The following is a 24,631-nucleotide window of genomic DNA, read 5'->3' on the forward strand; positions in this document are numbered from 1 at the left end:
TGGGTTTGTTTTTATTAATAAGATTCTTTAAGATTCATGCTACATACCACATGTATTTTTTATGTTTTCATTGTGAAAAAGTCTTATTTTAAGAAAAAAATTTAGTTAACAAAATTTTAACAAGTTTCACTTAGCAAAATACAACCAAAAGGAAATCACAGTACAAAAAAAGCTTTAAGTCAAGGTCTCACCAACTCCTACAGTATTAGTATTGTGTGTCAATTCTCAAAACTAACTTTTAAAAAGCTTAAACTTAACCTAAAGATTTAAATGAAAATACAAACTAGAACGAACATGAGAAATGCTTCTCTTTGCATCAGGGATCTAGCACCTTTGAGTTCTCCAGAAAAGTACACATCCCCAGTGTGTTCACTGTGGTATGCTTTAAGATCCACTCAACATACTTAAAACTACTTAACTCAGATAACATCACTCCTTAAGTATACTACCAAAAATGTTAATTGAGAAAAGCAGAAGAAAATAGTTTTAGTTTACTCAATATTACATGCTAGAAGAAAAGTTTACCTGAGAAACACTGAAGAGGTAATTTTTTAATACAGATTTCACAAGCTCATGGTGCAATGTGGGTCCTCCAGCTTTCTCTGAGTTATAAACTGCTCTTGACTGCATATTGGCTGCCTGTGAAATTTTGATTGAAATAACTCAAATGCTCCTACAATACTAGTCATATCCACCCATGCATTTATGACCACTGTAGCCGGCCCCATAACAGCCCCTCACTGACTGGCTTTCCAGGCCACTGTAAGTCACCTGGGCAGCTGACACTCCCATGCCCTGCATCAGTTGGCTGCTGTAAGCCCTGTTGCTAGCCCTGTTGTTGAATCCAGGAAGATTTCTATATATCTGTGCTGCATGTTGGCCCTGTTCATTGACATAGCTGCCACTGCTTCTTTATGGGTGGCAAACTCAACATCAGCTTCCCCCGTCACTTTTCCATCAGGACCAATCTCAATATGAACTCTCACGGGGTTGAGTGGAGAGAAGAAGTTGTAAATGTTGTTCTCATTGCTTTGTAGGGCAGCCCTCTCATGTGGACGCATTGGCCAGTGGTGCTCTGCACTGTGAACTCGCTGTCTCCGTATCTGTGGTCATACATTCCTGAGAGACAGTAGCTGAGGTCTCTCCCAAACAGGTCAGTGGTGAAGCCATAGCCATCCCTGAGGCCACTATATTTTTCATAGCCCACATAGCCTGCACTATAGGTACCAGACCTCCTCCTATCCAAGCCTGCCTGTTTCACAATGCCAATGTACCTCCAGGCTGTGCCAGGCCAATCATAGTGCCCAGGCCTCTGCACAGACATAAACTTCAGAGGTGGATCTGAGTATGACATAACTTCCTCCTGGCTGCTCTTGAACACTTCGATATACTTCTGTCCTGTTCTCTCCTTATGCCTCCCAGAGCTTTTTCAGCTAACTCTTGTGAGGCAAACTGAACAAAGTCCTCCCCTGTAATCTTGACCTCCAGGTCCACAGGTAATGTGATCCCTTTTGGCACAATTTCCAACCCTGAGAAGAACTGAACAGTTTTTTTTCCTTTGTGCATCCAAACAGGAGTCCCCGAAGCCTCACAAAGCTCATCATTGACACTGTTGACGCTGTTTGGACCACTGTGTTTCAACACCCAATCCGTTTCGGTTTTGTGTGACTTGAACACCTCAATATATCGGTGTCACATGCTTTCCCTGTCTTTTTTTCAGAGCCAATTTTACATCATCTTCTGCCTCAAGTTCAACAAAAGCCTCACCACTCTGCCTGCCTTCTCTAGTATAAATGAAATGAACACCTGGGACCCCGTCATGAATTGTGCAGTTGGAGAGGAAGTTTTGTACGTCCTCAATTAAGCAGGACCAGGGTAGGCAACGGATTTTGACCACATACCCTTCACCTACATCAGGGCCCAGCATCATGGACACTTGACAGGGCTGATGTCACACAAGCTTGGACAATTTTTTGTAGCTTAAAGAATCATCACAGGTGCCTTTTGTAGGAAACATTTATGGAAGGTACAAGTTTTCCACAGAGGCAGAATTGACTTCTACTTTCAATAAGCAACACAGTTTACGAACTACACCCGACACTTTAAAACTGCATAGAGCTCCAATGAAAGTCCAGGTGCATCTTCTTTTTGTTTTCAACCTTCAGGAAGAAAAGATGCAGTCCTCCTCCCCCAACGAAGCCGGAAGGATCCCACATGTATTTTTTATAGAAACATTAACATGATAGTAGTCAGAATATATTGAGCTAAAGAAGCCTTTTCCAAAGCAGAAATAAAGCATGTGTATGTTTACAAGAACTAACAGAAGTTAGAGCTGTGTTTGTTATGAGAAAGATTATGGGGGTGTAACCTAGACTGATGGGAATAACTTGAAACATGGTAGGAAATTTTGTGTAAATTAATTTGCCAAAGATTCCTGAATTTTACCATGAGGATCTTCACAGCTTATTGTATATAAAATATAATTCAGAAAAATAAAATGGAAGTATCATGGGAGCACGGTAAGCTTTTAGACCACTTCAACCAAAGGATAGGACAGGTGGCAGGATCTGAGTTTCTTTAAAATATATCTTATTACACAACTCCTTTGGGTAGAATATTGACTCCCCCTTTCTTCTAGATGCTATTAGGATTTAAGGATGGCAGTTGTCTTCAGTATCTGTGAGTCCCTTGAGTTGGTTCAGCTTTTCTTTTCTTCTTTTCTTCTTCCTGAATCTCAAGCTTTGCTATTTGAGGTGTGTTATCTTGGATAATGTCGGGGAAATTTTCCACATTTTATCTACTTGTCTGACTTCACTAATGTCCTCAGCAGTTTGCTATCTCTTTGGGGCCCTGTTCTGGTCTTTTTCCATCTCCTGTGTCAAAGATACCACTGTTCAAATGACAAAATCCTTCAGCCAAGTCTTCCTCGAACCATTTGGAGGCCCTTCAGGAGAAGTCAGAGTAGAAAGGAGAATATGTATCAGCTCTGAATCCCAGAGCCTACCTGCCTGTGACCTCATGGTCACATCTATGTCACTCGAATCTGCCCTTTACACTCCTGACTAACTCAAGGAACAGCCAGCTATTGCTTGCCTGGGTCTCTCATCCCTGTCTGCTAGGACTGTCACATGAGAATACAAACACATGGAGCTAGTCACTCCAATGATGTCAGCTTGGGGGTGGGGGGCGGAGACTGAGCCCCTGCTCCTGTGGGGAGCTCCAGGGAGCCCTCCTGACTCTTGAATCTAACAACAGCTCCTGCTGTATCACCTGGACATAAGCAGTGTGTGTCATTTGAAATAATATGCCGGGATTATCATGACACGCAAGTCTCCCATTCTCTTCTCCAAGTGTAGTTTTTAAATCTTTCTAAGCTCATAAACACTTTACTTCCCATCCACTCATGATCTAACATTTGGAGAAGGGAGCAGAGAAAACCTGCAAGATGACATCTACTCTGCTCTCCATCTCTCAGCAGAGCAGAAGGTGCCCTCCCCTGTCTTCTTGAGGCTACCAAATTGAGATGAAAATGTGGAAAGCTCTGGAGCCAGAGTCACATAAATATTTGAAGAATGGTTCTCTTTTCATGTCGTGTTTGAAGGAAGTGTTTCTTTTCATGTTCCTTCCTTCCTTTCAATTAGTTTATTTTCTGTGGAATGCTAGAAAGTCACTCTGTTAATGTATATTAAAATGTGTCCCTGACATTTTAAGAATAATTTTCAATAATGGCTGTAACTTCCTGTCATAGTGTGGTGGAAGAAATGTAAATTGGAAAAATTCAAGTGAATGGTTTTTAGTGTTTAGAATTTTATTTTTATATCAATCTAGATTCAGTAAATAATTAGTAGGTACAGCAATGTATAAACTATCCTGTTATTTTCATACTGGTTTAATAATGATGGTGATGATAATTGATATTAGATAAATGAATTATTTCCTAATGTAGTTTTATTACATTGTTTAACATTTCAAGGAATTATAAAAAGTATAAATTATTGCACTTTCCATTTTTCAGAGATCAGCTTTGGAGGGTGGGAATGGAATAATTTGACTTCTCTAGCATGTGCTTAAAGCAGAGGTTTCAATCCAGATTCAACTGGTTCCACTTTTACCTTTTTTTTTAAAAAAAACTCTTTAGTTTGAGGTTGTTGCTCCTTGAGTCCATGCCCTTGCTCTGCCTAGTTTCCAGCTATCAACTCTCAATTTCTTGAACACTTTATTCAGGCCACACTGTGCCTGATTCCCATGGCTGACTAGGAATGCTGGAGTACCCTTGCCCATTTCCTGGCCATGCTCAAAAAAAAAAAAAAAAAAAAAAAAAAAAAGACCATGGACAGTGGTAGGAATGTCCCAATCATCCCCAGGCACACTGTCTATGTGATTGTAGAATTCTCCATCTTTGCATTTTCTGCTTTCATTTCCTAAATAAGAAGAGGGAAAGGAGAGAAGTGTCTTACTTAGGAAGAAATCCCAAAGACTCCAGGAATAAAGAGTTGTGATGTGAACTTTGCTCATCACAATGTAGGCTATTTAGTCACAAAAAGACAGGGGTACCTATGCACTGAGACCTATGATGTAGCTGTGGAGGGCAGGAAGGCAGCTGAGAGAGGCAGACGAGGAGCCAGGGATGCATATCACAGGAAGGACTGAACAGGAGGAGACAAGAATGAAGCTATTATAGAGGCAGAGGGGACCTGAGAACATAGACAAATCTCCTTGCAGAGTGATTTTCCCACGGTGTTTTCACTCATTAACATTGCAACACAGCAGAATTGGAGAGTGAGACATTTGTGTATTATATACTGTAGGGTGTTGGGGCTACAGTGATAGCTCTATGATTGAAAGCAGATTTATTTATTTATTTATTTATTTTGGTTTTTTGAGACAGGGTTTCTCTGTGTAGCTTTGTGCCTTTCCTGGATCTCACTCTGTAGATCAGGCTGGCCTTGAACTCACAGAGATCTGCCTGGCTCTGCCTCCCGAGTGCTGGGATTAAAGGCGTGCGCCACCACCGCCCGGCGAAAGCAGATTTTTAATGCTCTTGTGAAGGACTGGAATTCAGTTCCCAGCATTCATATCAGGCAGCACACAACCACTTGTATCTCCATTTCACAGAATTTGACATCTGTTATATGTACACTCAAGTGCACATACCTTCACCCCTGACATGAATACATAATTAAAAATAAAATAAATCTTTAAACTATGTTTGCAAGATGATAGTATATAGACCACAAGGATATTTTACAAATTATATTATTTTTGTGACCTAATTAGATAAATATTTATTATTTCTTCTTTTGGGGAGCAGAAAAGAAAGCCACCAGAAACATCCATGGGCTATGCAAGCAGTCTGTGAAGCAGGAGAGATACAGCACTGAACTAAATGGGAGCAACAGTTGTTTTCAGCCACTTACAGGGTTTGAAGGCAAATGCTTCATATCAAGTAAATGTTATTTGTCAGCTTGAGAGTCTAGTATCATCTGGGAGATGGGCCTCTGAGAAGACTTACAGGGGATTATCTTGACTACATTAACTGAGGTGGGAAGATATGCCCACTGTACCTGGCACATACTCTGACTGGGATCTTGGACTTTATAAGTGGAAAACTGAATAGGTGCACACTTTTGTTGTTTTCTGATTCTTGGCTGTGGAAATGATGTGACCACAGCAATTGCCTCTGTGACTTTGCAGCTGTGATGGCTAGTAACCTGGAACTACAGGCCGAAAGGAATCGAATATTCCATATTTTTATTATTTGAGAAGTGAGGGTATTTTACTATAGCAACTGAAAAAGAAACTAAGACAGATTTCAATCCTCCTGGTATTCGTCCCAGGAAGAGTTATCATTTCCCATTTTGCAGATAATGAAACAGTGACGCAGGACAGCTGAGGTATTTAGAGCTGAAAGGAGATGTACACTGGAGGGTAGGAGAAGAAAAACATTCTTGGACAGAATAACTCCATTGGTTACTTTAGTTTTACAGAGTGGTGGGTGTTATATGTAGAACTTTGAAAAAAGATCTTCCCCTTGACCAGGGTTGAAGTTCCTGTATCTTTGATAAAGTCTTTTCTCCAAACATACAGATTCTGCAGGACCAGCACCACTGAGGCAGGGCTTGTGACCATCTGGAAGTTACTAGCATTCAGACACCACTGTTTGCTATTATTTGCACTGACTACCCCATTATTAATTTCAGCGTGTCACCCTTGAAGTACAAGCTCTGTCTAATACAAATGGGCACTGAGCTGTTATTGTTTTTTTTTCCTTTCTCTTTTTACTTTTATTTCTTTGCTCTGTGTAGGGTCTGCCACCCAGCTCCTAAATAAATCACACGAAGGCTTATTCTTTCTTATGAATGCCTGGCCTTAGCTTGGCTTATTTCTAGCTAGCTTTCCTTAGCTTAAATTATCCCATCTACCTTTTGCCTTTGGGCTTTTTACCTTTCTCTATTTCTGTATATCTTTTATTTTCTTCTTATTCCATGTCTGGCTGTGTGGCTGAGTGTCTGCGCCCCCTTTTTTCTCCTTAATCCTTTCTCCCCAGATTTCTTCTCCTATTTCTTCTCTCTGCCTGCCAGCCCCACCTATCCTTTCTCCTGACTTGCTACTGACCATTTAACACTTTATTAGACCAATCAGGTGTTCTAGACAGGCAAAGTAATCACGGAGTTAAACAAATGCAACATAAAAGAATGCAACACATCTTTGCATCATTAAAAATGTAACACATCTTGAGTGAGTATTCTACAACACTGAACCAGGAAGGGACCATGGCATCTCACTGCTGTTATAAAAGACTTTAAACTCTGCCTGTGTTAAGCAAAATAAAAATGTCTAAAAAATACCTGCCATTGTCAATCTGATTGGTTGGCTTTTAATGGCTCTCCAAAGATGCACATGTTCCGATCCCAAGAGCCTGCACCTTATGCCAGATGGTAAGAGGGCCTTTAGAACTGTGATTAAAGATCTCAAGAGAGGCTAATCCAGGTGAGCTCAATCATGAAGGTCCTTATAAGAAGGCAGAAAGAGAATCTGCAAGCGAAGAGATGTGAAAACAGAGGTAGAGGCTGGAATGACAAGCAATGAGGAGGGAGGAGGAAGGGGCCATGTGTTAGGCAGCAGAAATGGCTTACAGAAGCTAGCAAAGGCATGGCCATTGATTAGTGCCTGGAGCCTTCAGAAGGAGCCCACCCCTGTGACCCACTTGGGACTCCTGGTCCCTACACCATGAGAGAATAAATGTCTGTCATAATAGTTTGCTGCAGTAGTAGGAAGAAATGAAGGTACTGGCTACCAATTTTATCTGGATGGTATCAGGACAACTCTGTGTATTGGTATTCAAGCCAGAAACTGAGTGCCAAGAATGGGAGTTTTACAGTGAAAGTGTCCTGAATTTGAATCCTGGCAAGGCCACTTACCAACTCTATGGCTGTAGCACACTATCTTCTATGCCTCTTAAATTATTCATGTGTAGTTGGGAACTTGCATCCGCTCTCTCCCAATATTCCTGTGATTATGTCAGATGGCACATCAAATGATCTGAGTTCTGGCCTTTGAATTTTGCATTTGCTATATTCTCATCCTATTTCCCTAGCTTCTGTCATTCCATAAGTATATTCTTTCTAGATAATGCTAGCTAGTCACCAGGATTTTCACTGAATTTCTAGATGTCATGGCTTCTTTTTGGGGGAAGTTAAAGGAAGTTCTTGGTTTAGGATTTCATAAAGATAGGAGGGTTCATGGAAGAAAATGTGCTCTCTCCATGGATTCAAACTGTTGTGTTTATACGAGATATGATGTGACAAAAATGTATAGTCACCCATTTTCCCTTTCCGGTGTCCTTGCTTCTCTGTTCTGGGCCACCTCCAACCTTAAGAATGGTGCTCCTTTTTTTTTATGTTGACCCTGGGGTGGTGGCTGATTATCTAACTACAAAGCTGTGCATCTTTAGGCCCAGCCTTGTTGGAGTCAATGCCATGAGGTTTCTCTGCAGTTTGTGGCAACTGACATATGACTTTGCAGACACTTCTATTCATGCACACATTATCCCCTCTATGATGATCTCCTGTGCTTCCTGATTCCTTCTTCTAGGGAGAAAGTTTAATTTACTTTTTTATATGTAGGGGAGAAAAATTACAACTTTGGAGGTTAGCCCTGTCTCCAGTATTTCAATTACAAAGAACCCCAGACATGTTTCCCCATTGCCTTTCCTGGTGTCCCCATTAGAGGTGGTCTGCTCAGACCACTGAATCCAGTTATATTGAGGGTTGCCCAAGACACTCATGATGAACCTGTTTGGTTTCTAGGATGTCTTGCAAACTATTTTTCTTTCTTTTACATATAATAAGAGTTAGCTTCTGAAACTTAGCACTGGCCTTTCCCAAATGCGGAGACCCTGTGAGCTAAATCCTGAAGGTAGGTTCAGCAACATGAGACATTCTACTACCTTCTAGGCTAATTCAATTATCCCTTTGTGGCCTGACGACATGATAGCAAATATAGGCCTTCATAGTGTAGGCTGAGTATTTAAACAACACAAATGAACAACTGAACATTTAAATATGCCATTTCTTCATGCATGTCTTGCATACTTCCAATACCATGAGTTAGAAGAACTGTCATTAGTGAAAAGGCATTCTTATCTTATAAAAGTTGTTGCACACATGCTACCTGAAAGGAGAGTTAGGATAACCCAGTGTCATGTCTTTTCTTTTACCTCATGTATGTGTTTGTTCCAGTCCTGCCTGGGCTCTGAAGTAGCATCTGTGTTAAAGTTGGCTTTCCCTGCACACTTCAAGGCACTTAGGAGCAGATGCATCTTCAAGGACAAAGAGCCATAAAGGAATCATTTATCTTGGGGCTGAAAAGTAAACTTCATAAGAATGGATGTTCACGATTAGACTGTGTCATCACAAAACACAAGACTTCAAGTAAAAGATGCATCTCTTTCCTTTAATAAATGAGTGCGTGATGTATGTATGTGTTTGTATTGTAAGCATGTATGCATGTGTATGTGCATATGCATTCATGTGTAGGTGTGTACGTATGTGTGCTTGCACATGTGTGTATATGTGTGTGCATAAGTGTGCACACAATGGTGCATTCATATGTGTTTATATTCATAAGTATGTATGTGCATGTGCATGTGCACACATGTATAAGTATATATATGTATGTGTGCATATGGGCATGCATGAGAACATGTTTGTGTTTTAAGGAAACAGCTAAGACATAGAGCTCAGAGCTCAGTCACCTACTAAATACCTTCTTAGGTTATTATAATCCAGTTGAACAGATATGAATTAGGACCATAGAATCACTCTACTTACTTCACAAGTAGTAGAAAAACCGTTATTCTTTTAGATAATGAATAGTTGCAGGCATAGAAGACTCAGGAAAGACAAGTTCTACATATGGAAAATTGCAGTTGCATTGGAGAGTAAGCATAAAAACTACGGTAAATAAAGATGCAATGAAATATCACTGTGCTTTTGTGGTTTTATTAGTTATCTTACAGGATGAGAGTTCACATCAAAACTGTCATATTACTAAACATGCAGGATTTACTGGTACACTGCCATGAGGTTTGGAGAGCACTTCCACTTGTAGGTGAAGAAAGAAGATGGTGTTAAGTGAGGCCCAGACAAGCAATGGATTAAGAACATAGTTGGGTAAGCATTTAGAGACACAGATAAAATGCTTTCAAATAGTAAGCCCCAGGCAAGTGCCCTGCATTCAGTGCTGAGATCACAGGAACCTGCATGGGGGCAGGAACCTTCAGAAATCATCTAAGAGCGTGATGCAAGAACATGAAGTGGGGTGATTGAGGGCAGATGTGCACATAGTTAAATACATCCATTCCCTCACACAAAGAAGTTCATTCTTGCCCCAAGAGAAGATATGTGAGATGGGTCTAGAGATGAAAACAACACAAGATTATTGTAACTACTGGGGCTTCTCTTTTGCAATATACACAACTGAAAGGAAAACACAAAGGTCTATGGCATGTAGACAAATTCTAAACAGTCATATTAAATAAGGAACACAGAGCCAAATACAGAGGTGAAAGCCGCAGAGATTAGAGAAATTCTGAGAGCCACCAGCTAACCTTAGCTCACCATGCCACCGTAGCTTCCCCAGAGAGAGCTTCTTCCTGTCTAACATGCGCCTTTATTGCCTTGCTGTTCTGCCTTCTCATTGGCTCTTAGCCCAGCTACCTCACTTCCTTGTTGCTACCTGTCTGTACAGATCTCCAGGTCTCTATGGTTGGTTCTTGGATTAAAGGCATGTGTCACCACTCTTGGCTGTTCCGTAGGGTATCCTTGAACACACAGAGCTCTGCTTGCCATGTGATTGGATTAAGGGCATGTGCTATCACTGCCTGACTTTTGTTTATGGCTGGCTATGTCCTCTGATCTTCAGGCAAACTTAATTTATTAACATACAAATAAAATATCACCACATTTAGGCACAAATAAAATATCACCAAAATGAAAGACATAGAACAGAAGATTCCTTTTAACACCTATAGAGCTGAAGTGGAAGAATGTCAGAAAGAGTCATCACCAAATAGGCCTCCTGACACTGATAGTTATCATTAGACAGATTTATCCACTTGGCCATATCTGATGCCCAACTCTCCATCCCTGCCTACATCAAGACCTAACTAGAGATGCAGAATGTAATATTGTCCCTAAGGGGCTCTTTTCTATGCATAGAATCATCTCTCAGGGTCCTTTTAACAAATTACCACAAAACACAAAGCATCAAAGATAGAACTTCTTACAGAGTTCAGAAATGTAGTTGATAATACGGCTCCCTACAAAATCTCCAGGAGGTCATTCTTTGCTTTGTATCACTTTTGGTGGCTCCATGCATACCTCATCTTGTAGCTGCATTGCCTTCTGTCTCTGTCTCTATCTTCATAATCATCTTCTCTGTGTCTTGTCAAACAGCTCTCTGCACTTACAAGGCTGTCTGCCATGGAATATAGGCTCCACTTTAAACCCAGGATGATATCATTATGAAGTTCTTACCTTATTACTTTGGCAAAATTCCTTTTGATAAATGACATCATGTTTACAGCTTGCAGGTATTGGCACTGGTACTTAACCCTTTAGGAGTCACTTTTCGTGATGATTGCTTTTATTTATCATCTGTCATAGTGTAGGAAGAGAGTCTCAGTTAGGAATTGTCTAGATCAGGTTAGGTGGTAGTAACATCTGGGGGATTGTCTCAGTTAGGTGTTAGGTTGATGTCTTTTTTTTTTTTTAACAGATAAGGCTTTATTTTCAGTAGACCCACATTGCTGAAGTCTCACTATACACATTGGCTTCCTGGGGAGCTGGCAAGTTCCAGCCACATTGTTATAGCTAAATATGATGGCTGAAACTTCATGTCCAGATTATAGAAGTGTCTCGGTTTCCCACCAGACTGGTAAAAATCAGTTCCTAGAAGAGTCTGGTTCTGCAGCCAGTGGTGAATTCCATGGACATTGATTTCTTAGTTTGTCCAATACCTTTATAAATGTCAAATTCTCATTAATTACTATTCTGGCTGGTAATGCTATCCTCAGAAGACAGACAAAAACTACTCATGGCACCTGTCCACACTTGAAAACTTCAACTAGTAGAAAATGAATGGAACATAGATAAAGTCTACTGAAGGGCCAGAAACATCAGTGATGCACAGGGTGCTTTGGTAGATGTTAACTGTAAGGTACCTAAAACTGATACAAAATTGAATAAATATGATTTTGATGCTTTGGAAAGTGTGAAATTTTCTAGTTATATAGCTTTACTTTTTGGTTATTTATTTATTTATTTAATATTTTTTTATTTTACCTCCCAACCACTGTTCCCCCTCCCACCCCTTCTCCCACTTCCCCCACCTCTTCCCACCCCATCCCATCCACTCATTATTTATATATACACACACTCCCTTGGGTATTCAACATAGGCTGGTATATGAAGTAGGGCAGGACCAAGCCTGTATCAAGGCTGAGTAAGACATTGTACCATAGGGAATGAGTTCTAAATAGCCAGTTCATATACCTGAGATAAGTCCATTGCCAGGGGACTAACAAACAAATCAAGCCACACGACTTATCACCCTCATTCAGAGGGCCTAGTGCAGTCCCCTGCAGACACCCCTGCTGTCAGTCCAGAGTCTGCATGGTTTTGCCCATCATGATCTTGACCCCCTTGCTCCTATAATCCCTCCTTCCTCTCTTCAACTGAACTCAGGAGCTTGGTCAAGTGCTTGCCTGTGAGCCTCTGTATCTGCTTCCATCAGTCAGAAACTGGATATAGGTTCTTGTGATAACAACTAGAATAGTCACCAATCTGATTACAGGAAAAGGCTAGTTCAAGCATCCTCTCCACTTTTGCTATAAGTTTTAGCTGGGGGCATCCTTGTGGGTTCTGGGGGATTTCCCTAGCATCAGATTTCTCCCTAATCCCATAATTGCTCACTCTGTAAAGATATCTCTTTCATTGCTCTCCCTCCCCATCTCTCCCCCACGTTCCCACCTCCCATCCACTCCCGTTCCCTCCCATACTCTCCCCTCTATTCCCTACTCAGTTTAACCATTTTCCATTCCTAGGGTGATCCATGTGTGTTCCTCTTAGTGTCCTCCTCTTTACCTAGCTTCTCTGGGGTTGTGGATTGTAGCCTGTTTATCCTTTGCTTTGTGTCTAATATTCACTTATGACTGAGTACATACTATGTTTGTCTTTCTGGGTCTGGGTTACCTCACTCAGGATGATTTTTTTTATAGTGCCATCCACTTGCCTACAAATTTCATGATGATATTATTTTTCAATGCTGTGTAATACTCCATTGTGTGAATGTACACCATTTTCTTTATTTATTCTTTGCTTGAGGGGCATCTAGGTTGTTTCCAGGTTCTGGATATTATGAACAGTGCTGCTATGAACATAGTTGCGTAAATGTCCTTGTGATGTGGGTGAGCATATTTTTGATCTTAGCCATTCTGACAGGTGTAAGATGGTATCTCAGAGTCGTTCTGACTTGCATTTCCCTAATAGCTAAGGATGTTGAACACTTCCTTAAATGTCTTTCAGCCATTTGAGATTCTTCTGTTGAAAATTCTTTGTTTAGATCTGCACCCTATTTTTTATATTTGGATTATTTGGTGTTTTGATGTCTAGTGTCTTGAGTTCTTTACATATTTTGGAGATCTAGTACTTTTGGTAGGGCTGGATTTGTGGATATGCAATGTTTAAATCTGGTTTTGTCATGGAATATATTGTTTTCTCCATCTATGGTGATTGAAAGCTTTGCTAGGCATAGTAGCCTGGGCTGGCATCCATGGTCTCTTAGTGTCTGTATAATGTCTGTCCAGGACCTTCTGGCTTTCAGAGCTTCTATTAAGAAGTTGGGGGGAATTCTGATAGGTCTGCCTTTACTTGACCTTTTTCCTTTACTGCTGTTAATATTTCTTTATTCTGTATGTTTAGTGTTTTAATTGTTATGTGGCGAGGGGACTTTTTTGGTCCAGTCTATTTGGTGTTCTGTAAGCTTCTTGTATCTTGATAGCCATGTCTTTCTTTAGGTTGAGAAAGTTTTCTTCTATGAGATGGAGGCATACAGCAGAAACCACACAGAAGCTTCCTTATAATGAGGCTACCATTGTTTTCTGAATTAAATACTGAGTAGACTTCAGAGAAATCAGAAAGATGGCTTATCATCTCATGGAATAAGTATTCTAACTAATTCATTTTGTTTACTCACTATTATATGTTCCAAAATGTGAGCTGGGTCAGAGTCTGATCTCCCAAGCTACTGGGAAGCACTGTGTCAGACCACTCAGAGGATCAGACTTCCTTTTGTGCCCTCAAAATCATAAAGCATTTCTGTCAGCCTTAAAGCAGGCCCCGGGGTTGTGTTTAGTCGAAAGCACATTAGCACCATGCTTCCAAAGAAATGGGATCCATCCCAGCCTCCACAAGAGGAAAGGATGAGATGGAGATACATGGAGACAAGAACCAGACTGAGATCCAAAAGTCTAAGGCGCCTTTAGGTACCAAGGCCAGTGACCAATTGCTGTCTCTGTCTTTATCTGTCTTCATGATGTCATTCACTTTGTCATGGTGACCCCACTGAGTATTTCATATTTGCTTCAACTTCCTTTTGTAGTCAGCTGGCTCTCCTTGTTCTTTATTTTTGTCTCCACATCATAGGTAATTCATCACTTTAGCATGTTCTCTCTAACCTGTCACCCTCCTATGACTTTTAGCAGCAGCTTCCTTTGATACTGCCTTGCTCAATAGCAGGGCACTGGCTAGCTCTTGGATTGGCTGCCTTGCCCAACCTTCTGTTTCTTTTGTCTTGTCCAGGTCTTGTGGATCCTGTGAGTAGAGTATTTCCCATAATTGGATGGTTGGCACAACAGGGACTGTGGGAAATGGATATTCTACATGTTTTTTTTTTTTTTTTTCATGAAAGAATCTTTTTTTTTTAATGAAAAAGGCTTTCTCTGACTAGAAATTAATGATTCCATTATCAACAATCCAACATGGAACTTTATTTTAAAGTGAAAAGCAGAAAAGTCTGTATTCAATGTGGCCAAATTGGGAAAAGGATAAAGAGGACCAGTGACTGCCCCATCTCTTCCAAGTCCATTTGGGGGTGCCTAATTTGAGGTTAAGATTTAAGTAGGCCAGGGATGTATATATGTCTAAGTACTTTCCAGTCAAAATACAATCCTACCTATTTATTGATTCACCGTTTGTTGTGAGGTAAGCCCTCCAGAGACCACCACACAGACACTCTTAAAGCCAAAAAGGAAGTATTTATTTCTGGCTGGTGGCTGCAGGAAGAACTTATACAAATCATGCAGCCCCAAGCCTTACAGCCTTTTGTCTTTTATGTCAAGTGTCCACATCCTTGTTGTCACACTTCAGTTGGCAAGAGGCAGAGATGCAGAAGCCAAAAAAAGCAAGGTTAGTACATTTAGGGACTGTCTTCATTAGGGTTTTTATTACTGTGACAAAACATCATGATAAAAAATAATTTAAGGAGGACAGGGTTTATTTGGCTTACACTTTTATATTGCTGTTCAATATTGAAGGAAGTTAGGACAGGAACACAACAGGGCAGGATCTTTAAGGTGGAAGCTGATACAAAAGCCATGGAGGGGTGCTACTTACTGGCTTGCTCCCCATGACTTTCTCAGTCTGCTTTCTTATAGAACCCAGGACCACCAGCCCAGGGATAAGCTGAAAGTTTTCCTGTGTCCCACCTGGCCTGCAGTCAGGACAAATCTCTCTTACCCACCAGTCCCATAGCCGCTTGGACCCAAATAAACATACACAGGCTAATATTATTTTTAAACTATGGCCATTAGCTCAGGCTTACTACTGACTAGCTCTTACACTTAAACTTAGCCAATTTTTGTTAATCAATATGTTGCCATGTGTTCTGTGACTTTATCTGTGTGCCATTACATGCTGCTCTTTGGATGGCAGGCTGGCATCTCCTAACTCAGGTTTCCTCTTTCCAGAATTGTCCTTGTCTGCTTATCCCACCTATACTTCCTGCCTGGCTACTGGCCAATCAGCATTTTATTTATCAACCAATCAGAGCCACATATATTCACAGAATACAGAAAGACATTCCCATCACAGGGATGACACCACTCACCATGGGTTGAGCTCTTCCACCAATCACTAATTAAGAAAATTCCTTAGAACTATGTCTTATGGAGACATTTGCTCAATTGGAATTCCTTCTTTTCAGATAACGCTAGCTTGTGTCAAGTTGACACAAGACTAGCAAGCATGGGGACTCTCCTGGAAGTATAGACTAGGTCTTTGATGGATTAGGTCTCTGTTCCCATTTTGGCAGGTGTTGGGGCCTGTGTGCTGGATTTTAAAGTCAGAATGTTGCCTCCACCATGGCTTTAGTTGTGTTAAGTTCTGCGAGCCTGTCACAACTGTCTTTCCCGTATGATTGTCTGACAAATTGCAAATCTTTGTGTGAGAAAAGTTTTCTCTCTTGCTGGTCTAGAATTTCAGCTTTCTCTTCTACAAGTGTGTGACTCCTGGGGGAATTTTAGTTTCTTGGGATCCATTGTTTCAATAGTTCAACAATTAAAGTGAGGGATACAAGTGTTTCTTCAGAATATTTCCTTCCCCAGACCAGGTATACTTCCTCACTGTTTCAACACTTCAGTCGTGAGGTAGAATATGTTTATGTCTGGAACAAATATTATGAACAATGCAAATAGGAATCATGTAACCTCTTACTTTTCAGTACTTTTCAGAAGGAATAGCTCAAACAAATTCTATATGTATATGTATTTTAATAGGGTCTCATCATAAAACCTAAGCAGGCTTTCAACTTATGATATTCCTGCCCCAGTTTATCATGTAAGTGTTAAGATTATAAGCAAATGCTATCATATTCTTCATGACTTCCTCTGAATTCTGACAACCTCCTTTCTTGTCTCTGAAAAATATTCTTGAAGATGTCACTGATCAACCATCTTATGATTTGTTTTCTACTGTTTCTCATCATCAGAGTCCGATTTGTTCAGGTTCATCTGATTTAATGCCATGTTGGGCAGGTGGTGACAGATGTCAAGGAGCTATGCATCAAACCATTTAAAGTCCATTTTAAACTTCTAAGAAGTATAAAGAGAATGGTATACATGGAGTACATTCTGGGTGTTCTCTGGGTAATGTTCTAGCCTCTTAATACTATTATTCATGCCTTTTGTAAGAAATTATACTTCTGCAGAATGTTAACAGATAACAATTAGTCATAAGGCTTCCAAACACATAATTAGGAAGAGATAGTTTTTGAAGAATGTTAATGGACAACAGTCATGAAGCTTACAAAACACAGCCAATAAGAATAAAACCAATTTACAAGTTACATCTTTATTTTGAATTAGCCAATGCTCAGTATCTTTTAATCATGATGAAGCACTGCTTGGGATATCCAGTGTTAGAGTCTAATTGTCTTTGATGAAGATAATAATCATAATATAATTATGAACATGTAAACATTAAACTTGACATGACAATTGTAATTTGGAAAATTCCATCTTCATGAGCTATTTTCTTAAGGTTTGTGTCATAGAAGGTGTATAATACATACAAAAGATCCAGCAACAGTTAGCATCATTATATAAAAGAATTACACAGAAATGTATACACATACACACATACACACATTAATCTATTATCGAAGAAAAATGAAGTTAAATCCAAACTCTTCACCTCACTAGGATAATAAAGATACAGGATCAGCAAAAAAAAAAAAAAAAAATCAAAAACAAAAACAAAACAAAAAAACAATTTTTTAAAATCTCAAACAGGTCATGAACAAGTGTAGCTTATATTGCAATAATAAAACACTTTTTTTCGTCAGAGCAGATATATGCCAAGTTTTCAGATCTCAAAATTGTCCAGATTGCATACATTTTTTCACAGGTGCCTCCTTAAGTCTGTAAGAAACCAGGAGGTCAGCATTGCATCACATGTGCAATGGATCCTTTTCATAGAGTGTAGACAGGATCTCTACAGGCCCATCATCATCTAGTTTAAGCTAGTGCCCATTGGTTTCAAGAGTCAGTGTTTAAAGGAACTAAAGAGGAGTGATAGCAAGGTTCAGTGCAACACTGAAAGATTCCATTGCTGTTTTTCACTGTTCATTAAAAGAGCAAAGGTAAGCATAGCTGTGGGGGTAGGAGGAGTTCTCATATTAGGCCTTGGTCATGACTTGCCTCTCTGTATTATCCTAGGAAGCCCTATTGGCTGCCTGGCATTTCTCCACACTTGATGTGGTTAGTCCCAGCTATTCAGTCTGGCTGAAGGCCAAGGTGAAGCAGGGCTGTGTTCCAGATGGCTGTGACCATGATTCGGGCTGGCTCTGGCTTTAGCCCCTGTTTCTGTGCCTTCTTCAGGCACACCTGACTTTGGAGAGGTCCTGTGCTAGGCTCAAACTTTCTTAAGACTCCAAACCAAAGTCCAAATACTCATTTTTTGCCCCATCAAGTATAGATAAGAAGCAGCTGATGCTGGATGAGTTGGAAAGACAGAGACATTTTCCTGCAAGGAAATGACTTCAGCAGCTCTTGGGTCCTTCCAGTCTTTCCTTTCTATCTGGGGCCAGTGTGTTGTGAAAGATAGACACCCCCAAATATGCCTTTTAGTCCCTTCATGATTGCTGTGATTTTGATGAACATAGGGTCTAGGCTGTGTCCCAACAAGCCAGATTTGGCTACCCATCCTTGAGAAGCCAATAAAAGCATCCAATGTAATAGTGAGCAGATTTATTCAATGAGGCCATATTGGGAAGATCAACAAAGTGTGACCCCTCTGCTAAGCACATCCTCATCAACATGGAACTTTTGACTAAAAAGACTGATGGCTGATGGAAAGTTCATTAAAAAATGTAGGGAATCAGAAAGATAAGGAAATACATAAATGCTCTTTTCTTTAGGCTACTGCATAAAGTCATACAACTAAGCATTTGCTCACTAATACATCTATCAAGACTGGACACTTATTTTCACAAAGCGAATAAAACATAATTTTGTGTCTTAAAAAGACTTTGAAGTGTTGTCTTGAGGGAACTGCTAAAGGAAATCTATCTTGGCCTTTTGTTACATTGGTGCCTCTCTCTACTGATTGCTAAGTTGTGGTTCTAGAAATTTCAGACAGATTTGACCTAATTGGGAATACTGCACATGAAATGAATTTCAGGGCTAGGACCTTCAAAACTGCCTGGGCTAATTAAGAGAAAGAAGAGTTGAACCTTTTGCTCTGTTGGACTTCTTGGTAGTTACTAAATGATTGGATCAAGTCCAAAAACAGCTGGGAAGAGGAAAAGCTTCTAGGGCACATTTCCTAGGTGCTATATAGAGCAAAAGACACACTCAATGATATTCCAGGTACACAGGAGTTTATCATTTTATTTTACTTTATTTTATTCTTAGTTATAGTCCATGTGCAGTCCTGAGATATAAGTAAAGAAAAAAATACTCTGTTGAGCTGAGACCACTTTGATGATATGTTCTCAACTTAAGCTGAAGTCAGTTAAATAAGTTCAGAAAAATGTAGAAAAAATATACCCATAGAGTGTATAAATTTTTATGTTTTCAACTCATTCTCCTTTCAACACCTTGGCTTCCCCTTTAAGTCTAGTCTCAGAATCTAAACCTAGATTTAACTGTGTTTTCTTCATCTATAATGTATTCCATTTACACATACTTTCTCTATATTCTTGTGGCTGTTGTAAGCATCAAGTGGCTATGAATACTTCTCAATAATTATTTTCCCCCTAGCAATTCCAGTAATTTATCATATTATAACAAAATGCCACAAATTTAGTTAAGGCAATAGTGTACCATGTTCCCCCATTCCATGGATGGTTGGGCTCTGCTGATCAATTCTTGCTTGAATTTTCTCATGCAGTCACAGTCAGATGGCCAGAGATGGAAATGTGACACATTGACTTCGCTTGGAGTTAGCTGGGTTTCCTTTTTACACTTGGCCTCTCTTCACACAGCAATGATCTTTTCCCAGGTCAAGTTGTGACAAGAACTATAGATCCTTCTGAATGACATCCTTATGTGCCCCAACTGTCACATCTGCAATCCTCAATTGATTAAGCAAGTCATGAAGCTCCACCCAGAATGGGACAGAGGAGTAGACTCGATTTTAGCATTGTGCGTAGCACACATAGATAGGAAGAAAAGATTATCAACCAAGGATAATCTGTTCTGGTTCTACTTTCTGCCCTATCTATCCACCCATCCTTTCACTTTGCCACTCCTTAAACACACATCAAAAAATTACTATGAGGCAGCTGCTATCCTTGGTGCTGATATTACAATACTGAAAAGACAGGGGCTGTCCCATGACTTAAACCTGCAGGAGATGTTGAGAGGGAGGACTGGGAATGAGATTTAAAGATGACAAAAGGAAAACCCAAGACCAGGAGGGATTTCATAAGCTGATGGTTTGTGCCAAGAAAGTTTAATGAGGGACACAACTTCTTACATACTATTTGTGGATGTGTGTGTGTGTGTGGGGGGGGGTGGCTAAGGTCAACAGAACTAAATAAGAAAATATTCACCAAGAGAACACGGGATATATCAGACACAACTTACCTAGGACTGATAAGCACAGCCTAGGGGAAGAGTAAGATCCCCAGAAACTGCAACCTTTACTATTTCGATGCCCTGTCTCTAACCCCAGACTGGATTTTGCCAAGTCTACTTCTGGACAAAGACACAGAATTAATTCCTTTTGTCCTGTCATCCTGTCCTCTGAGGAAGGCTTGGAACAGCCTAGCTCTCAGTATTTCCAAAATCTCACTAAGATCAGTGAGAGTGTGAGAGAGAAACACTAACTAAGAAATATAGTTTCTAACCATGATAAGCACAATTCATCATCATCATGTCTTGTGTGATTATTCTTACTGAGGGTAGGTACCAAAAGTACTCTTAGAGACGCTGTCACTGAAAATGAATGGTGAATGGTTAGAAGGTAGAAGACCACCCCATGCAGGATAGTGAAGTGGACAATGCCACATTTGCTTAAATGTAATGCAGCATAGAGACTTTCTCTAATAACCCCCCTAATTAAATTATACTTAAGGCCTTACCTCTCTTGATTCCTGACTTTCTTTCTCTGAATATTTTCTCACTGTGGCACTTAACACACCTGACATATACATTTTTTATTTCTAGGAATAAATTTCTAGAAAAATTGTAGAAAAAATGAAGGAGGAAATTCTTTTTATCTATTTTGCGTCTTCTTGTTTCTGAAAATGCCAATTAAATAATATGCAATAAAAATATGTGCAGAACAAATGCATGCATTGTTTCAGCATCTTTAATAAATTTTAATTTTTCTTTATACATTATAGAATATTTTTATATCCTTTATTCATTTGTTTTAAATGGAGACCATTGCATGGGCTTCAGAGAGCTCTGGATTTTATTTCCTATCAGGGTGCTGTCTTCCCACTTGACTCTGGACAAATACCTTGGCAGCCTGGTGTTGATTTCTTTATACCCACAGAAATGCTGTGGACTTCTGCAGCCTCCTCTTGGCCCAAAGATCCATCAATCTTCGATTTCTTTCTTTTCTTTCTTTTTTTTTTTTTTTTTGTACAGTGAAATCATTAGAAAGCAACCCAAGACTTAAATCAATTGTACTAATTCACACACAAAAAGGCCATGGAGAAAAGAAATAAGATTCTCAGAGGCAGCAGGCTGACAGGGTATGTTCTACAAAATATTTTGTGATTGTCTTTATAAGAGAGATATGAAGAATTAAAACATAAATAAAACCTTCATCCTCTAGAACTAGATAGTTACAAAGAGGAAGCAGGAAAAAATATGCCTAATATTTTTTTAAGGCTGGCCAGCATATATATGGTCTGCTCTGGGCAGATCCAGCTCAAATAAGTGAAGATAAATTTTTATTAAGAGTTTAAACATTATAGAATAAAGAAGTTCATCCTAAGAGACTGGAGAAGCTACCTCCAGCTGCCCATTCTGTTCCTATCAGCGAGGCACATTTTATTCAGATCGCTCTGCTGGAGGCAACATGATGGGATGACTATGTCATGGTGGCAGGAATGGTGTCCTGAACCTTTGCAAGTGTGTTCTGTTGGAGGCTTTGCCACGGAACTAAGACAAAAGTAGTGTTTCCTGTATGAAAGGAAGGTGAGAAGGTGAGATCCATTTACATTGATGTTAAAGTTCAGCAAGTTGATGAGCCACTTCAGTGACCATTGCTTAGAACCAAGCTACCACTTGAGACACTATGAACTCCTCCATGCCTAGGCATCAACATGCACATGCATTCTTTCTGCCCAGATAGAACTTAAACTGTCCTCAGAACTGAAAGCTTTGATGATGTTTCTTGTCAGGAAAATACAACCCTTGCTCTCTCACTAAAGCCATAATGAGACAAAGACCAAGTGATAATCACTATTGCCTACTATTGTCAGGAAGCACGGTTTAAAAACTAGGAAGAGAGACAGGGAGGGCAGGGATGATAATTTGTATGAAAACAAGAAAATTTGGGGAACAACTGAAGCTTAAATGCAGAACCAAGAGAAAAGCATGCTTCAAAATAATCATAGATCCTGGAGATGTGAAGGTGCAGCGTGCTTATTCACCAGGTCTGTTCTGTCATATGTTGAAGTTTTTCCCAAGGAGAGGGTTACATTTGAATATACAGACTTTTCATTCCATAGTATTGCATGGATCCAGTAATTTCTGGAAGCCACACAGGGCTTCTGGCAAGGGAAAATAGGAGCCAACAGTGAAGAAGGGCATGGAAATGGAAAGGCAGGAATGGAAAGACCTTGGGACTGCTGGCAGTTCATGATAGCCCTTGCTCTCCTGGAGCAGGGATCTAACATCTCAGCCAGTACCTGTTATGAAGTTTCCACAGACATAACTGATAGCATGGGGAAATAATAATTATTTTTAGCCATCAGAACTATGAGGTAATGATATTGTGAAGGGTGTGGAAGTGTTTTGGGGGAAGATAGTGTAACCCTCTGGGTAAAAGAGAGACTGGAAATGCTAAGTCACAAGTGGCAAAAATAAAGCCAGCAAACCTTAGGATTTGTGTCTCTAGCAACAGATGTTGTATATAAATGTTTGCTGAACAGCTTTGAAACTCTTCAGTGTTCATTGTTTAACACTATCCAATGTTGCTTGAAGAAAGCAAGATCTTACAAAAACCCAGGAATGGAAGGATTGCTAGGAAGGCCCTCTTTAGCCTTGAGCACCATGAGGCTCTAGAGATGAGGCCTTGCTGTGCAGGCAACAGGCATTCGAAGCCTGGATATTTACTCAGTAGTTCAGCAGCTGCCCTGACCATTTAAGCTTCTCTCTCCCCACCACACTGGTCCCAGTTTCCAGTCTGAGTCTGACAAAGTAAACATTAGGGGTGTGAATGTTTTCTTTGGACCATTATAAAAATTTCAGTGACTCCTAGGCAAATCAGTACAAATAAAACAACAGCAGGCATGTCACTGTTGGATAGTGAATGGTCAAAATAAAGAAATCCTTAAAATGAATTGGAGTAAACAGAAGTCATATCAAATAAGTGAATATTAATCACAGAGATAATATAGTTCTCAATGTAAACAAAGGGAGGCAGAAGATAGTCAAACGGCAACCTTCAAATTGAGGAGAAAGAAGAAAAAATTCCTTTGAGAGTAACTATTCCATGTCACAATGAGATATGCCTAACATAGTATAAAAATATAACTTGTTTTTAACCTCTTATTTGTTGCTTTCAGCAAGTGATACACATGCATTTTTATGAACCAGGGGCATAGAAGAGTACATAATTTTAGATTACAGCTATGCATTAACTGGTAGATTTGTTATATTGTTTTCTTTAAAACAGTTTAAACAAGCAGACTGAGTACATGGTAAGATAGCAGTCTTAAGTCTTTAGTGACCTCAGGGTGTATTTTTTCATTCTTATTTATTTATTTTTCTATTATCAGCTTGATACAGTATAAATTCTTATCCTAACAGTGAAATGTTTCTAAAATGAATGTTCACCAAAATGCTGAACAAGTATTGGGTATTGACTGATAAACAATGATATTTGTAGTACTTCTTGTTGTCTGGGTCACTTGGAGCTGATGTTTAAGCACCTGTAAAACTCTGTTAAAGATTTTTATGAAGTATATCATCCTCCCCCCCCCCCAAAAAAAAACAAAATGCCCTAAAAGTATGTAAATAAGCAAAAGCAGAGAATTCATCACCCTCCAGTTTCCATCTATGACATGTCAAAGTGGAAAAGATATTCATGGTGGAAACAGTGATTGACAATTGGACAAGAAACAACAAAAAAGGAAAGAAATAAAAGGTGAAAAGAAACAAAACTACCTTTTGATTGACCTGGTTGTGTGCTTATACATTCTTAAAGAAACTATAAAAAATCTGAGGCCTAATTAATAGATCATGGATCTCAGGATCCCGAGGCGATGAACAAATAGAAAGTTTATGCCCATATTTTCTCAGCAAACGAAAATTAAAAACTCTAAGGGTTTTCAATCTAGTACTATAAAAAAATACTAAAAGAACTAGGAATGAATCTTTTGTAAGTGTACAAAGATCTATATGTTGAAAGCCAGGAATGCTGTGGAGAGGGCACAGAGGTCTAATTTAATAATGTATTTATTTATTTATTTGCTTATTTGGTTGGAAGGCTAAATATGGATGTTAATCTTCTCAAAATATGATTCCAGTACATATGATTCCAACCAAAATTACATTGCAATTTTGTAGACACTGACATGCTGACCCTAAAATTTACCTTGAAAAAGAATGCGTTTAAGTTTATGAAGTCACAATAATAAGACAGTATGTTATCATCATAAACAAGGATGTATAAATTAGAAACACATGATAGAGAAGCCAGATCAAGTAACCACTGGCTGAGGTGCTAGAGCAGATTAATGGAGAAAGCACTGTATTTTCAATCAAGGCACAGATATCAGATAACATACATATCAGCCTGTGCAATGGTCCAAGCTGAGAAACACTTGTGTGGCATGCATGGAGCACTGCAGGCAGAGCATGAGAATCTGAAATTCAAAGGCATCT

At 39.6% G+C, this 24,631-nt stretch overlaps 1 pseudogene; it reads right to left on the reverse strand.

Annotated features, from left to right (window-relative positions):
- Nucleotides 1–610: 610 nt before the first annotated feature.
- On the reverse strand, nt 611–2,015 carry LOC102919165 (heterogeneous nuclear ribonucleoprotein F-like; annotated as a pseudogene).
- Between the last annotated feature and the right edge of the window lie 22,616 nt (nt 2,016–24,631).

This window comes from Peromyscus maniculatus, chromosome 10 (assembly GCF_049852395.1).
Source record: "Peromyscus maniculatus bairdii isolate BWxNUB_F1_BW_parent chromosome 10, HU_Pman_BW_mat_3.1, whole genome shotgun sequence".
Classification (NCBI taxonomy): domain Eukaryota; kingdom Metazoa; phylum Chordata; class Mammalia; order Rodentia; family Cricetidae; genus Peromyscus; species Peromyscus maniculatus.